Genomic DNA, 6000 nt, shown 5'->3' with positions numbered 1-6000 from the left:
AAATGGGCCAAACACGAAAGTTCTGCGGCGTAGCTCAAATTTTGTGTACATGTTTTGTTAACGAAAACTAGCTTACATGCAAAGTTTAAGCACGATCTGAGCACTTTTATGTCTGACACATTTTGGGTGGTATGGGAGATCGAACCAAGGGCCCACTGGAATTTTACGGAATTCATCCAAAATGGGCCAAACACGAAAGTTCTGCGGCGTAGCTCAAATTTTGTGTACATGTTTTGTTAACGAAAACTAGCTTACATGCAAAGTTTAAGCACGATCTGAGCACTTTTATGTCTGACACATTTTGGGTGGTATGGGAGATCGAACCAAGGGCCCACTGGAATTTTACGGAATTCATCCAAAATGGGCCAAACACGAAAGTTCTGCGGCGTAGCTCAAATTTTGTGTACATGTTTTGTTAACGAAAACTAGCTTACATGCAAAGTTTAAGCACGATCTGAGCACTTTTATGTCTGACACATTTTGGGTGGTATGGGAGATCGAACCAAGGGCCCACTGGAATTTTACGGAATTCATCCAAAATGGGCCAAACACGAAAGTTCTGCGGCGTAGCTCAAATTTTGTGTACATGTTTTGTTAACGAAAACTAGCTTACATGCAAAGTTTAAGCACGATCTGAGCACTTTTATGTCTGACACATTTTGGGTGGTATGGGAGATCGAACCAAGGGCCCACTGGAATTTTACGGAATTCATCCAAAATGGGCCAAACACGAAAGTTCTGCGGCGTAGCTCAAATTTTGTGTACATGTTTTGTTAACGAAAACTAGCTTGCATGCAAAGTTTAAGCACGATCTGAGCACTTTTATGTTTGGCTCATTTTGGGTGGTATGGGAGATCGAACCAAGAGCTCACTGGAATTTTACGGAATTCATCCAAAATGGGCCAAACACGAAAGTTCTGCGGCGTAGCTCAAATTTTGTGTACATGTTTTGTTAACGAAAACTAGCTTACATGCAAAGTTTAAGCACGATCTGAGCACTTTTATGTCTGACACATTTTGGGTGGTATGGGAGATCGAACCAAGGGCCCACTGGAATTTTACGGAATTCATCCGAAATGGGCCAAACACGAAAGTTCTGCGGCGTAGCTCAAATTTTGTGTACATGTTTTGTTAACGAAAACTAGCTTACATGCAAAGTTTAAGCACGATCTGAGCACTTTTATGTCTGACACATTTTGGGTGGTATGGGAGATCGAACCAAGGGCCCACTGGAATTTTACGGAATTCATCCAAAATGGGCCAAACACGAAAGTTCTGCGGCGTAGCTCAAATTTTGTGTACATGTTTTGTTAACGAAAACTAGCTTACATGCAAAGTTTAAGCACGATCTGAGCACTTTTATGTCTGACACATTTTGGGTGGTATGGGAGATCGAGCGAAGGGCCCACTGGAATTTTACGGAATTCATCCAAAATGGGCCAAACACGAAAACTCTGCGACGTTGCTCAAATTTTGTGTACATGTTTTGTTAACGAAAACTAGCTTACATGCAAAGTTTAAGCACGATCTGAGCACTTTTATGTCTGACACATTTTGGGTGGTATGGGAGATCGAACCAAGGGCCCACTGGAATTTTACGGAATTCATCCAAAATGGGCCAAACACGAAAGTTCTGCGGCGTAGCTCAAATTTTGTGTACATGTTTTGTTAACGAAAACTAGCTTACATGCAAAGTTTAAGCACGATCTGAGCACTTTTATGTCTGACACATTTTGGGTGGTATGGGAGATCGAACCAAGGGCCCACTGGAATTTTACGGAATTCATCCAAAATGGGCCAAACACGAAAGTTCTGCGGCGTAGCTCAAATTTTGTGTACATGTTTTGTTAACGAAAACTAGCTTACATGCAAAGTTTAAGCACGATCTGAGCACTTTTATGTCTGACACATTTTGGGTGGTATGGGAGATCGAACCAAGGGCCCACTGGAATTTTACGGAATTCATCCAAAATGGGCCAAACACGAAAGTTCTGCGGCGTAGCTCAAATTTTGTGTACATGTTTTGTTAACGAAAACTAGCTTACATGCAAAGTTTAAGCACGATCTGAGCACTTTTATGTCTGACACATTTTGGGTGGTATGGGAGATCGAACCAAGGGCCCACTGGAATTTTACGGAATTCATCCAAAATGGGCCAAACACGAAAGTTCTGCGGCGTAGCTCAAATTTTGTGTACATGTTTTGTTAACGAAAACTAGCTTACATGCAAAGTTTAAGCACGATCTGAGCACTTTTATGTCTGACACATTTTGGGTGGTATGGGAGATCGAACCAAGGGCCCACTGGAATTTTACGGAATTCATCCAAAATGGGCCAAACACGAAAGTTCTGCGGCGTTGCTCAAATTTTGTGTACATGTTTTGTTAACGAAAACTAGCTTGCATGCAAAGTTTAAGCACGATCTGAGCACTTTTATGTCTGACACATTTTGGGTGGTATGGGAGATCGAACCAAGGGCCCACTGGAATTTTACGGAATTCATCCAAAATGGGCCAAACACGAAAGTTCTGCGGCGTAGCTCAAATTTTGTGTACATGTTTTGTTAACGAAAACTAGCTTACATGCAAAGTTTAAGCACGATCTGAGCACTTTTATGTCTGACACATTTTGGGTGGTATGGGAGATCGAACCAAGGGCCCACTGGAATTTTACGGAATTCATCCAAAATGGGCCAAACACGAAAGTTCTGCGGCGTAGCTCAAATTTTGTGTACATGTTTTGTTAACGAAAACTAGCTTACATGCAAAGTTTAAGCACGATCTGAGCACTTTTATGTCTGACACATTTTGGGTGGTATGGGAGATCGAACCAAGGGCCCACTGGAATTTTACGGAATTCATCCAAAATGGGCCAAACACGAAAGTTCTGCGGCGTAGCTCAAATTTTGTGTACATGTTTTGTTAACGAAAACTAGCTTGCATGCAAAGTTTAAGCACGATCTGAGCACTTTTATGTTTGGCTCATTTTGGGTGGTATGGGAGATCGAACCAAGAGCTCACTGGAATTTTACGGAATTCATCCAAAATGGGCCAAACACGAAAGTTCTGCGGCGTAGCTCAAATTTTGTGTACATGTTTTGTTAACGAAAACTAGCTTACATGCAAAGTTTAAGCACGATCTGAGCACTTTTATGTCTGACACATTTTGGGTGGTATGGGAGATCGAACCAAGGGCCCACTGGAATTTTACGGAATTCATCCGAAATGGGCCAAACACGAAAGTTCTGCGGCGTAGCTCAAATTTTGTGTACATGTTTTGTTAACGAAAACTAGCTTACATGCAAAGTTTAAGCACGATCTGAGCACTTTTATGTCTGACACATTTTGGGTGGTATGGGAGATCGAACCAAGGGCCCACTGGAATTTTACGGAATTCATCCAAAATGGGCCAAACACGAAAGTTCTGCGGCGTAGCTCAAATTTTGTGTACATGTTTTGTTAACGAAAACTAGCTTACATGCAAAGTTTAAGCACGATCTGAGCACTTTTATGTCTGACACATTTTGGGTGGTATGGGAGATCGAGCGAAGGGCCCACTGGAATTTTACGGAATTCATCCAAAATGGGCCAAACACGAAAACTCTGCGACGTTGCTCAAATTTTGTGTACATGTTTTGTTAACGAAAACTAGCTTACATGCAAAGTTTAAGCACGATCTGAGCACTTTTATGTCTGACACATTTTGGGTGGTATGGGAGATCGAACCAAGGGCCCACTGGAATTTTACGGAATTCATCCAAAATGGGCCAAACACGAAAGTTCTGCGGCGTAGCTCAAATTTTGTGTACATGTTTTGTTAACGAAAACTAGCTTACATGCAAAGTTTAAGCACGATCTGAGCACTTTTATGTCTGACACATTTTGGGTGGTATGGGAGATCGAACCAAGGGCCCACTGGAATTTTACGGAATTCATCCAAAATGGGCCAAACACGAAAGTTCTGCGGCGTAGCTCAAATTTTGTGTACATGTTTTGTTAACGAAAACTAGCTTACATGCAAAGTTTAAGCACGATCTGAGCACTTTTATGTCTGACACATTTTGGGTGGTATGGGAGATCGAACCAAGGGCCCACTGGAATTTTACGGAATTCATCCAAAATGGGCCAAACACGAAAGTTCTGCGGCGTAGCTCAAATTTTGTGTACATGTTTTGTTAACGAAAACTAGCTTACATGCAAAGTTTAAGCACGATCTGAGCACTTTTATGTCTGACACATTTTGGGTGGTATGGGAGATCGAACCAAGGGCCCACTGGAATTTTACGGAATTCATCCAAAATGGGCCAAACACGAAAGTTCTGCGGCGTAGCTCAAATTTTGTGTACATGTTTTGTTAACGAAAACTAGCTTACATGCAAAGTTTAAGCACGATCTGAGCACTTTTATGTCTGACACATTTTGGGTGGTATGGGAGATCGAACCAAGGGCCCACTGGAATTTTACGGAATTCATCCAAAATGGGCCAAACACGAAAGTTCTGCGGCGTAGCTCAAATTTTGTGTACATGTTTTGTTAACGAAAACTAGCTTACATGCAAAGTTTAAGCACGATCTGAGCACTTTTATGTCTGACACATTTTGGGTGGTATGGGAGATCGAACCAAGGGCCCACTGGAATTTTACGGAATTCATCCAAAATGGGCCAAACACGAAAGTTCTGCGGCGTAGCTCAAATTTTGTGTACATGTTTTGTTAACGAAAACTAGCTTACATGCAAAGTTTAAGCACGATCTGAGCACTTTTATGTCTGACACATTTTGGGTGGTATGGGAGATCGAACCAAGGGCCCACTGGAATTTTACGGAATTCATCCAAAATGGGCCAAACACGAAAGTTCTGCGGCGTAGCTCAAATTTTGTGTACATGTTTTGTTAACGAAAACTAGCTTACATGCAAAGTTTAAGCACGATCTGAGCACTTTTATGTCTGACACATTTTGGGTGGTATGGGAGATCGAACCAAGGGCCCACTGGAATTTTACGGAATTCATCCAAAATGGGCCAAACACGAAAGTTCTGCGGCGTAGCTCAAATTTTGTGTACATGTTTTGTTAACGAAAACTAGCTTACATGCAAAGTTTAAGCACGATCTGAGCACTTTTATGTCTGACACATTTTGGGTGGTATGGGAGATCGAACCAAGGGCCCACTGGAATTTTACGGAATTCATCCAAAATGGGCCAAACACGAAAGTTCTGCGGCGTAGCTCAAATTTTGTGTACATGTTTTGTTAACGAAAACTAGCTTACATGCAAAGTTTAAGCACGATCTGAGCACTTTTATGTCTGACACATTTTGGGTGGTATGGGAGATCGAACCAAGGGCCCACTGGAATTTTACGGAATTCATCCAAAATGGGCCAAACACGAAAGTTCTGCGGCGTAGCTCAAATTTTGTGTACATGTTTTGTTAACGAAAACTAGCTTACATGCAAAGTTTAAGCACGATCTGAGCACTTTTATGTCTGACACATTTTGGGTGGTATGGGAGATCGAACCAAGGGCCCACTGGAATTTTACGGAATTCATCCAAAATGGGCCAAACACGAAAGTTCTGCGGCGTAGCTCAAATTTTGTGTACATGTTTTGTTAACGAAAACTAGCTTGCATGCAAAGTTTAAGCACGATCTGAGCACTTTTATGTTTGGCTCATTTTGGGTGGTATGGGAGATCGAACCAAGAGCTCACTGGAATTTTACGGAATTCATCCAAAATGGGCCAAACACGAAAGTTCTGCGGCGTAGCTCAAATTTTGTGTACATGTTTTGTTAACGAAAACTAGCTTACATGCAAAGTTTAAGCACGATCTGAGCACTTTTATGTCTGACACATTTTGGGTGGTATGGGAGATCGAACCAAGGGCCCACTGGAATTTTACGGAATTCATCCAAAATGGGCCAAACACGAAAGTTCTGCGGCGTAGCTCAAATTTTGTGTACATGTTTTGTTAACGAAAACTAGCTTACATGCAAAGTTTAAGCAC

The sequence above is a fragment of the Sabethes cyaneus genome, chromosome 2 (assembly GCF_943734655.1).
Source record: "Sabethes cyaneus chromosome 2, idSabCyanKW18_F2, whole genome shotgun sequence".
Classification (NCBI taxonomy): Eukaryota; Metazoa; Arthropoda; class Insecta; order Diptera; family Culicidae; genus Sabethes; species Sabethes cyaneus.
This window is presented reverse-complemented; position numbering follows the sequence as displayed.